General features: G+C 46.8%; 1 long non-coding RNA gene across 1 annotated transcript; it reads right to left on the bottom strand.

Annotated features, from left to right (window-relative positions):
• Positions 1-323: 323 nt before the first annotated feature.
• On the bottom strand, positions 324-3,970 carry LOC121004289. The gene is made up of 3 exons (XR_005779682.1): positions 3,815-3,970; positions 3,608-3,615; positions 324-334 (listed from the first exon to the last, which is right to left on the bottom strand). It is a non-coding gene; the product is annotated as an uncharacterized LOC121004289 (long non-coding RNA).
• Between the last annotated feature and the right edge of the window lie 8,286 nt (positions 3,971-12,256).

The raw sequence follows: 12,256 nt of genomic DNA, 5'->3' as shown, positions 1-12,256 counted from the left end.
TGGAGTTCTGGCAGCGCATATCTTTTGTGTTACATGTAGTGGTTTTGACAGGGGCGTAACATGTAGTGGTTTTGACAGGGGCGTAACTAAAGGCTCATGGGCCCTGGTGTAAGAGGTCAGCTTGGGCCCCCCTTACCTCAGTGTTTTGTGGCCAGGGCAGGGGCGGACTGGCCACAGGGCAGACCGGGCATTTGCCCGGTGGGCTGGGCCACCTCAGGGCTCGAGTGGAGGGGGAACGGGTGGGAAGAGGCAGTGGTGAGACCGAGCCAACAGCGTAGCAACAGAGGGAGCAGTGGGCAAAAGCAGAACACCCGCCGCCAAGAGAGTCCGTCTGCTACTGGCCACCGCCATCTGGGACCGAGCACCCCAAAGGCAGCTTCAAGGAGTTCCCTGGCGTGGCAGTTCTTCAAACAATGTGCTGACGACAAGACCCGAGTGGTTTGCACGCTGTGCCATCAGAGCCTGAAGCGGGGCATTAACGTTCTGAACCTTAGCACAACCTGCATGACCAGGCACCTGCATGCAAAGCATGAACTGCAGTGGAGTAAACACCTTAAAAACAAGGAACTCACTCAGGCTCCCCCTGCTACCTCTTCTGCTGCTGCCGCCTCGGCCTCTTCCTCCGCCTCTGGAGGAACGTTGGCACCTGCCGCCCAACAAACAAAGGATGTACCACCAACACCACCACCAAGCATCTCAATCATGTCACACGGCAGCGTTCAGCTCTCCATCTCACAAACATTTGAGAGAAAGCGTAAATTCCCACCTAGCCACCCTCGATCCCTGGCCCTGAATGCCAGCATTTCTAAACTACTGGCCTATGAAATGCTGTCATTCAGGCTGGTGGACACAGACAGCTTCAAACAGCTCATGTCGCTTGCTGTCCCACAGTATGTTGTTCCCAGCCGCCACTACTTCTCCAAGAGAGCCGTGCCTTCCCTGCACAACCAAGTATCCGATAAAATCAAGTGTGCACTGTGCAACGTCATCTGTGGCAAGGTCCACCTAACCACAGATACGTGGACCAGTAAGCACGGCCAGGGACGCTATAACTCCCTAACTACACACTGAGTAAATGTAGTGGCGGCTGGGGAGAGCTGTTTGGCGCACGTCCTTCCGCCGCCAAGGATCACAGGGCAACATTCTTTGCCTCCTGTTGCCTCCTCCTCCTACTCGGCTTCCTCCTCCTCTTCTTCCACCTGCTCATCCAGTCAGCCACACACCTTCACCACCAACTTCAGCACAGCCCGGGGTAAACGTCAGCAGGCCATTCTGAAACTCATATGTTTGGGGGACAGGCCCCACACCGCACAGGAGTTGTGGCGGGGTATAGAACAACAGACCGACGAGTGGTTGCTGCCGGTGAGCCTCAAGCCCAGCCTGGTGGTGTGCGATAATGGGCGAAATATCGTTGCAGCTCTGGGACTAGCCGGTTTGACGCACATCCCTTGGCTGGCGCATGTGCTGAATTTGGTGGTGCAGAAGTTCATTCACAACTACCCCGACATGTCAGAGCTGCTGCATAAAGTGCGGGCCGTCTGTGCGCGCTTCCGGCGTTCACATCCTGCCGCTGCTCGCCTGTCTGCGCTACAGTGTAACTTCGGCCTTCACGCTCACCGCCTCATATGCGACGTGCCCACCAGGTGGAACTCCACCTTGTAAAATATAAATCCACGGCACACTCATATGACGTTCAATAGAATTTATTATGTTGTAAACACCAACTTAGTATTTGTATACTAGAAGAATGGGGCCAACGTTTCGGTCCAACCTGGACCTTGATCACGGCCTATAGACAAAAAATATATATATATTTTATTTTACAACAATCAAATGTTAATTAACGTTGGATATGAGAATTTATAAAAGAAGAGTAGTCTACATTTGTATACAAATGTTATAACGTAATAGGCCACAGGGCTGGGTTGGTCTGCCAAGGAACAGAATAAAGAAAATAGGAGTAATGATAAGAAAAATGAATAAAATAAATAAATAAAAGAAAATAGGAGCAGGAAGGGGAGTCTGATCAAATCTATATCATATATCGCATACCATAGAAAATAGTCGAAAAACCCAATCAAAGGTGGGGAAATATATATATAGCAATTCTAATTATAGTATACACCAATAGGCGGACTGACTCCAAAAAAAGAACAAACAGTTTGCTGCTCCAATGATCTATCATCAATACAACATACAAACATAGCGAAAATCCATCCGAGTTTTAATAGCATTATGAAGTATAGACGGCTAAATCAAAAAGCTCTAAGCAAAAAAGAAAAGAGTAAAGCAAGAGGCATGTTGTATCTAAAGTATTACCTTATGTCTCAGAAGCGATGTCTAATCGTTGGTGGTACAGGGGAGACTGGCTGTGAGGCGCTAGTTATAATGAATTTTGCCGCGCATTAGTCGGCGTCTGACGTCACTGTGAGGCGCCTAGTGTTTGGAACGCAGGTGGAACGCAGAACAGACCGCGCACGTATATATGACGTCACACTCGTGCGTCCGGAGCCAGGTGAAACGCCAGACGTTCTATTTGCCAGAATTAACCTCTATATCACCAACGAACCATCATATTCATCAATAAACGGAGTTATAACAGTAAAATAGTTTCAAATTCTAACGTCTCATCTAGGACAATAACGATGAAAATAGAAATTAATCAAGTAATATGAACAGAAGCGTATAATGGTATGTCGTTCTATATAGGTCTTCTCAGATATCCGACCTATATAGATATCCAACATTCCACTACCAATCTTCATAGATATTTTGAATGGTATATATAGTATATATATCTTGAAGTTAAATACTGTCAATCCTCTATTGCTTGGCATTTCAGAATGGCCATCGTCAACCATCATATTAGACAATCATGATTAGTTACAGAATTAGATATAGACAAGATTAGTATGTGTTAGAACAAAAGATAATAATATAATAAGCATACCTAAACCTACGCTTCAACGTGTCTAGATGAGGAAAGAAAATAAAAAATGGAAAATTAAAAATTAAAACTTTTTGAATTTTTTTTTTTGTTTGATAATAACATAAGGGTAGTCATGACCAACATTATTCGAAAAGACTTTACATAGACATACTGTATTCATAATAATAAATCAAAATCACGGTTCAGTCCATATGGTGAAATCGTTTTGAGCTCATAGATCCAGAAGGACTCTCTTTTTTGTAATAGAAGCTTACGGTTACCACCACGTCTTGGCATAGGTACATGATCTATAATTTGAAATTGTAACTGGCTAACGGTATGATGCATTTGCAAAAAATTATGGGGAATGGGAAGTTCTGATTTTTTACATCTAATATCGGACTTATGCTTACTTATCCTATCGCGGATAGATTGAGAAGTTTCGCCAATGTAGGCCTGGCCACAGGGGCATTTAATCATATAAACGACATATGATGTTGCACAAGTATAGTATCCTTTAATATTGTAGATTTTGCCAGAATGAGGATGAGAAAAGGTGTTACCTTTTTTAACATTAGTACATTGGGCACAATTCAAGCATGGAAATGTACCGTTTTTCAGAGGAGCTAAAGTTGGCTGAATGAATTTAGGTTTAAATGAGCCTACATCGGCATGTACTAAAGAATCTTTTAGATTTCGTGGTCGCTTGTAGCACATTCTCATAGGATATGAGAATTCCGAAATATCTGGATAAAATTTATTGAGAAGGGGCCAGTGCTTGCGAATAATTTGGTGTATCTTGGGTACAAATGAATGATACGTAGTAATAAATGGTAGACGTGGGGAAGAAACAGGTTTAATCGATGTATCTGTACTAGTAGTTACTTTTTTAAGCTCAGTGTCTAGAAGTGATTGTGGATAGCCGCGTGCGCGAAATCTTTGAGACATTTCTTGTAGACGAGTCTCCCTGGTGTGGGGCTCACTCACGATTCGCTCGACCCTCATAAATTGAGATTTAGGCAACGATATTTTAGTATTACGAGGATGGTTGCTTGAAAAAAGAAGAGTATTTCTATCGGTTGGCTTTTTATAGAGATCTACAGTAAGTCTGCCATCCGAATTTTTAGTTATTGCCGTATCCAAAAAATGGACCGTATGTTCACTGATAGTAGTAGTGAATTTTAGGTCAGGTATGATATTGTTCAAAAAATGAAAGAATTGGTCGAACGAATCGCGAGTGCCTTCCCACACCAGGAAGATATCGTCAATATAACGACGCCAAATTTTGCAATGTTGTTTAAAGATTGAGTGGGAGTATACATATAGTGTCTCAAAATTTGCCATATAGGCATTTGCATATGGGGGGGCTACATTAGCCCCCATTGCTGTGCCCTTCCGCTGAATATAGTAATTGTCGCCAAACATAAAGTAGTTACGTCGTAACACCAACTGTAATAATTTGATGCAGAAATTCTGTTGGTCAAGAGATAATTGCGAAGATTGAAGTAAATTGGATACAGCCTGTACCCCCCCATCATGAGGTATGGAGGTGTACAGGCTGCACACATCCAATGTAACAAGCAGAGCCTCGTCTGGCAGAGGGCCAATTGTAGAAACAATGCTTAAAAAGTGACTTGTATCCAATAAGAAAGAATCCGTTTTTTTAATCAATGGAGTTAAAAAAAATTAAAGATAGATAGATAACGGTGATAGTAATGAATTAGTAGAGGCCACAATTGGTCGACCAGGTGGCTGATTTAAGTTTTTGTGTATTTTTGGCAGTGTATATAGTACTGGCATCATCGGATATTCATTATGTAAATAATTGAATGTAGCTTTGTCAATGATACCCTGCTGTAGTGCTGAGTCCAAGAAAGAATTAATTTCTTTTTGGATTTTGTAAGTAGGGTTATAGGAAATTGACTCATAGGTTTCTGTATCTGAGAGTTGGGTCTCTATTTCATTGATATAATATTTGGTGTCCATAACGACTATGGCACCGCCCTTATCGGCGGGTTTAATTGTAATATTGGCGTCCTGCATTAACATTCGGAGGGCTGTGGTTTCTATACTAGACAAATTACCTGTTGTTGGAAAAGTACCTCTTTTCTGTGCATCCAATACCTGCATCCAATACCTGCATCCAATACCTGCATCCAACTCCACCTTGCACATGCTGGACAGACTGTGCGAGCAGCAGCAGGCCATAGTGGAGTTTCAGCTGCAGCACGCACGGGTCAGTCGCACTGCGGAACAGCACCACTTCACCACCAATGACTGGGCCTCCATGCGAGACCTGTGTGCCCTGTTGCGCTGTTTCGAGTACTCCACCAACATGGCCAGTGGCGATGATGCCGTTATCAGCGTTACAATACCACTTCTATGTCTCCTTGAGAAAACACTTAGGGCGATGATGGAAGAGGAGGTGGCCCAGGAGGAGGAGGAAGAGGGGTCATTTTTAGCACTTTCAGGCCAGTCTCTTCGAAGTGACTCAGAGGGAGGTTTTTTGCAACAGCAGAGGCCAGGTACAAATGTGGCCAGCCAGGGCTCACTACTGGAGGACGAGGAGGAGGTGGAGGAGGATGAGGATGAAGCATGTTCACAGCGGGGTGGCACCCAACGCAGCTTGGGCCCATCACTGGTGCGTGGCTGGAGGGAAACGGAGGACGATGACGATACGCCTCCCACAGAGGACAGCTTGTCCTTACCTCTGGGCAGCCTGGCACACATGAGCAACTACATGGTGCAGTGCCTGCGCAACGACAGCAGAGTTGCCCACATTTTAACGTGTGCGGACTACTGGGTTGCCACCCTGCTGGATCCCCGGTACAAAGACAATGTGCCCACCTTACTTCCTGCACTGGAGCGTGATAGGAAGATGCGCGAGTACAAGCGCACATTGGTAGACGCGCTACTGAGAGCATTCCCAAATGTCACAGGGGAACAAGTGGAAGCCCAAGGCGAAGGCAGAGGAGGAGCAAGAGGTCGCCAACGCAGCTGTGTCACGGCCAGCTCCTCTGAGGGCAGGGTTAGCATGGCAGAGATGTGGAAAAGTTTTGTCACCACGCCACAGCTAACTGCACCACAACCTGATACGGAACGTGTTAGCAGGAGGCAACATTTCACTAACATGGTGGAACAGTACGTGTGCACACCCCTCCACGTACTGACTGATGGTTCGGCCCCATTCAACTTCTGGGTCTCCAAATTGTCCACGTGGCCAGAGCTAGCCTTTTATGCCTTGGAGGTGCTGGCCTGCCCGGCTGCCAGCGCTTTGTCTGAACGTGTATTCAGCACGGCAGGGGGCGTCATTATAGACAAACGCAGCCGCCTGTCTACAGCCAATGTGGACAAGCTGACGTTCATAAAAATGAACCAAGCATGGATCCCACAGGACCTGTCCATCCCTTGTGCAGATTAGACATTTATAACTACCTCCCCTTAACCATATATTATTGTACTTCAGGGCACTTCCTCATTCAATCCTTTTTTTATTTTCATTTTACCATTATATTGCGGGGCAACCCAAAGTTGAATGAACCTCTCCTCTGTCTGGGTGCCGGGGCCTAAAAATATCTGACAGTGGCCTGTTCCAGTGTTGGGTGACATGAAGCCTGATTCTCTGCTATGACATGAAGCCTGAATCTCTGCTATGGGACCTCTCTCCTCTGTCTGGGTGCCAGGGCCTAAAAATATCTGACAGTGGCCTGTTCCAGTGGTGGGTGACATGAAGCCTGATTCTCGGCTATGGGACCTCTCTCCTCTGTCTGGGTGCCGGGGCCTAAATATCTGACAATGGCCTGTTCCAATGTTGGGTGACGTGAAGCCTGATTCTCTGCTATGACATGAAGCCTGATTCTCTGCTATGACATGAAGCCTGATTCTCTGCTATGGGACCTCTCTCCTCTGTCTGGGTGCCGGGGCCTAAATATCTGACAATGGCCTGTTCCAGTGGTGGGTGACGTGAAGCCTGATTCTCTGCTATGCCATGAAACCTGATTCTCTGCTATGGGACCTCTCTCCTCTGTCTGGGTGCCGGGGCCTCAAAATCTGACAATGGCCTGTTCCAGTGGTGGGTGACGTGAAGCCTGATTCTCTGCTATGACATGAAGCCTGATTCTCTGCTATGACTTGAAGCCTGATTCTCTGCTATGGGACCTCTCTCCTCTGTCTGGGTGCCGGGGCCTAAATATCTGACAATGGCCTGTTCCAGTGGTGGGTGACATGAAGCCTGATTCTCTGCTATGGAACCTCTCTCCTCTGTCTGGGTGCCGGGACCTAAATATCTGACAATGGCCTGTTCCAGTGGTGGGTGACGTGAAGCCTGATTCTCTGCTATGACATGAAGCCTGATTCTCTGCTATGGGACCTCTCTCCTCTGTCTGGGTGCCGGGGCCTAAATATCTGACAATGGCCTGTTCCAGTGGTGGATGACGTGAAGCCTGATTCTCTGCTATGACATGAAGCCTGATTCTCTGCCGTGAGACCTCTCTCCAATTGATATTGGTTAATTTTAATTTATTTTATTTTTATTTTTATTCATTTCCCTATCCACATTTGTTTGCAGGGGATTTACCTACATTTTGCTGCCTTTTGTAGCCCTCTAGCCCTTTCCTGGGCTATTTTACAGCCTTTTTAGTGCCGAAAAGTTCGGGTCCCCATTGACTTCAATGGGGTTCGGGGCGAAGTTCGGGTCGAGTTCGGATCCCGAACCCGAACATTTCCGGGAAGTTCGGCCGAACTTCTCGAACCCGAACATCCAGGTGTTCGCTCAACACTAATCGTCTCTTATTCGGGGGTCATTCTCACAATGATCTTCATCGACCACAGGGTTAGGGGCCAAACATTGCTTATATTTGGCACCTCAGCAAAACCAAAACAAACAATACAAATAAAACACCTGCCCGGCTGGGCACTAACTAAACATGAGGACTCCCTACTTCACTGAAAGCCCCGTTCACACACGGGAAGAAAATGTGGCTTTTCCCAGCCTAACAAACCAGCACTTCCAGGCTGTAACAAAGTCCAGTACCTTTTGGGGGATTGTGGCCCAGAAGTCCTCCTGACTCTGGCCTAGCGACCATCGATTCCAAGACCTCACGGAGCACCTGAGGACTTCAAATTCATCTCGCTCCTCAAGTACTTCTTCAAGAGCTCTGGCCAAGGAGAGGGCCTTGGTCGCCTTCTCTCAAGCATCAGTCTCCGCTTGGTCACGTTCTTCGGCATATCTGGCCCAGGTGGTTTTCTCTTCAGCCAGGATCTTGTCCAACATCTTCTGTTTCTTCTCCAATTTAGACACAATTTGTTTCTGGTGGTCCAGGTCTACCATCCAATCACGCAACTCTTGATCAAGTTGAGCCATCCTGGCTTCCAAATGTATTTTCTCCTCCAAGAGAGCAGATTTTTCTGAGGCGCTGTTTAGAACCTCATAAACCAGCACATCTATTTCTTGCTCTGCATGAAGTCTGGATCGCTCAGAAGCTGCAAGTTCCTATTGAAGTTGGAGAATTTCCACTTCTATTAGTGACTCTAGTTCCTTCAGTTCATTCTGTGACTCCTCTGGACATTCCTGCAGTTGATCTGCGAGAACCGCTAGCCCCATCTCTAGTGTATCTAGGGACTGTGCAGAGCGAGCGAAAACATCTTCAAGTTTGTAGCTGTACTGTCCTGTCAGGTCATCTACAACTGTCTGGATATGAGCTTCAGTCACTAGGCTGTCACCCGACTGAACTCTCGTCTCGTCAGATATAACTGTCATCTGGTCGCTACTAGTAACCACTTTAGTTTTGCTGGGTCTTGACATGGTAGCCTCACTCTCGGAGTTGCTAACTGTCACGGCACATACGCCACTTATACTGCTCGTGTCATTATTAACCCTGACTTCTAGGGGCAACCATGAGTCAATCCCCACCTGGGACATTTTATTAATCATAGAAACCTGTGGAGACTGCACATCCACCTCTGGTAAGTGTGGTACACCCCTCAACATTGCCACAGTTTCCTGCACATTCACTACAGTGGGTTTACTCAGCTGTGAGCTCTCAACATCAATCAGCGTTTTTATACCGCATATATTTTTCACTAGTATCCACATTGCCATTATCTTTAAGTGGACCGCGCTGCACCAGGACAGAGCTGAAAATATCCTCCCTTCCAGATCTTCCTGGAGAAAAGGTGAATTCGAGTGAACTGACTGCTTACCCATGTCCAGGAAATTCCTGTGAGATCTGGAAGGGAGGATATTTTCAGCTCTGTCCTGGTGCAGCGCGGTCCACTTAAAGAAAACGCATCTATAGATGTGAACATTGCCCACTTCACTATTGGAACTCGCGACGCACCAAAAAGGCAACGTACAAAAGGCTGTTTTATATATTTTATATATATTTTGTTCACATTGCCATTATGCCTATCCGCAAACTTGCCACCATTGTTTTCAATGGTCATATCACTTAAACCGTTGTGCAGCTTCCTCGCATAGTCACCAGCTACCAAGCTGGCATGTACCAGGCTCACCTGGCTTTCGGTGTCCACCAACACTTGGACTGCACTGTCCTTTACCATAATGTCACACATTTGTTTAGCAGTCTTTATTTCCGGTGTCTCAACACCTCCCGACTCGGCAGGTAGCAATTGCTGCCGGCTCACACCCCAGTTCACAGCTTCTGAGGTACCAGGGCACGGGTCATTAACATGCCCACCCTCCAGAGCTGAGCTCACTGTCACTTTGTCAGCTATACAAGTAATTGCTGGAACGATCTTACCTCTTGTAATCAACCATTCCGGTAAAGCAGTGACATTCTCTCCCGCGGACTCATCAAGGTTGTGGTTGCTCCTAGCAACAGCTTTACTGCACCTCCGCACTTCCTCTCTAGGACCCCGGACACAGTCGCAGGGAAGATATGCACTCCTGAGAACCGCACCGCTCTCCACCTCTTTGTCTTCCCGACGGTTGCCCTTGGCAACGGCACATATCTGCTGTTCATCGGATTCTCCAGGCACACAATTTGTAGAATTTTCTCCGCTCCACAGCTGCCAAAATAATGGGAAGTCTTTGCCAAGCACAAACTCCACCTCCAGGGTCTCACATTTTAAGAGCTCCCATTGCACAGGGCCATAGTCTGTTATAAAGGTAAGTAACACCTTAGTTGTAGTCTCTGGCCCTCTTGTTACAAAGTCCAGAATTTCGGGCAGGACCTGAGACATTTGTTGGCGGGAGTCTAGTATAACCACCAGCGGGATCCCCCCGATCATCATCATACAGGACTTTTCCCACGCGCTCCACCATTTGGCAGCCATTTTGACAGGTCAGTTTCTTTTACTGTGCCCTTTAAATCCCTGCACAGCTTTCACCTCAGAAAAAAAAAGGTCCAGATTAACCAGCAGTTTTCCAGCAGCACCTGCTCCAGCGAACAAGCAGGCTTCCGGCCCTTTAAATCACTGCACAGCAACACAGCAATTCCTTGGCAACATTCAGCAGCACCTGCTCTTTTCCGTCAGGTTGTTGCCCCTAGCAACCTGCTGTTGTTATTGCCCGCATCCTCCACCATATGTAAAGGATCGTCTCTTATTCGGGGGTTATTCTCACAATGATCTTCATTGACCTCAGGGTTAGGGGCATTGTTTTTATTTGGCACCTCAGCAAAACCAAAACAAACAATACAAATAAAACACCTGCCCGGCTGGGCTCTAACTAAACATGAGGACTCCCTAGTTCACTGAAAGCCCCGTTCACACACAGGAAGAACATTCCAGGCTGTAACAAAGTCCAGTATCTTTTGGGGGATTGTGGCCCAGAAGTCCTCCTGACTCTGGCCTAGCGACCGTCGATTCCAAGACCTCGCGGAGTCCCCCAAAGTTCAGGCTAACACCTAGCCCCGTGGCCCCTCAGCCAGCTCGGCTGAGCCCACTTGTACAGAGCCTTCCCAGGCCTCTGCTGCACACAGATTCTTCCTCCTCCTAACAGTCTGGACTGGGCTCTTATCCCAGACTGATTGTTCCACCTAGTGCGGCCTCTGACCTGCTGATTGACAGCGAAGAAATGGAAACTCCTGCCATATCTCTCCCCTAGCAGCCGTGAGGCCTGTCACTGCCTCACAGCTCCCTAATCTGGTTCTGTTTCTCCAGCTCTTTAATGGTGAGGCTGCCAGAAGCTAGTAAGTCCTTCACCTTGGATCCAAAGGTCCTTAAAGCCTGAATAAATGGCTGTTGTCCTTTGTGTTTATATCCACTCTGTTTCCCTTGAATTGCCTTGCATTAAACACAGCTAGCAGCTGCACTCTCACTCCTTCATCTCCTACTTCTTCTCTCAACTGACTCAACTTCCTAACTAGGCCTGAACTGCACTATATATACGGTGGTGCTACCCCCATCTAGTGGTGAGATGCATGTGGTGCACCTGACAGCCTGGTAAAAAGGGATTTCACATGATAATACAATGCAGCATGAAATTACAGATGACAGAAACAAGCTTTTGCAGTTCCCACATAAGCTAGTGGGACGCTGCATATGTGACGGAGTGTTCAGCCCAGGGGAATTGAGTATTAGACGAGATTTCACTTTTGACTGTAGATAGAATGTTTAGGCTAAGCATTTGTGATTTAAGCTGCATTAATGCAATTCCTTTTAATTTGCATTACTGAAATACATGGACTTTTGCACAGTATTCAAGTTTCACCTGTACATCCGTATATGTAGCATGGAGGAGTGTAGTGATGATCAGTTTCTGGAGGAATTTTGCCAAGTTGTCTGCTGATACGGATTTTGGAATGCTGCAGAATTTTACATTGTTGCAGCAGTTGCGGTCGTTTAGGTCCGCCATTTTGGATTTCATGACCTCCATTTCCCCTGATAGGGTATTGTGAGCATCAACTAGTTTGTTGTGTGCCGAGGAGAATTCCCCCAATTTTGTTTCTACGGTATATGGTCAATACGTTCTCCCAAGCCATCTACAGTGGCTGAGATGTTGGTGAGTGCTTGTGTAATGTCTCTTTGGATAGATTGCCTTAACGCTCTCATGGCGTTTATCGGGAAGGCCTCGGTGGCAGCCTGATTAGTAGTAGTGAAGGTGAGTTCATCCTCCTGCGTTTCAACAGAGGCACCCTCCTGATTATCTGTCACAGCAGAGAAGGATAATGTAGTCTCCCATCGTGCTTTCTGTTTGATAGGGCTGGCAGTGGCCGAGGCAGGGGTAGGCGAGTCTTGCAATACAGAAAATCTGGACTCCTGTGACTCTAGCTGAGAATATGGCGGACTGTTGGCACGTCTGCTGCTCCTTTTATGCCCCGTAGCAGGGGCCCTCACGGATGAAGAGCAAGGAGAAGATCCCGG

Source organism: Bufo bufo, chromosome 6, assembly GCF_905171765.1.
Source record: "Bufo bufo chromosome 6, aBufBuf1.1, whole genome shotgun sequence".
In the NCBI taxonomy this organism is placed as follows: domain Eukaryota; kingdom Metazoa; phylum Chordata; class Amphibia; order Anura; family Bufonidae; genus Bufo; species Bufo bufo.
This window is presented reverse-complemented; position numbering and strand designations above follow the sequence as displayed.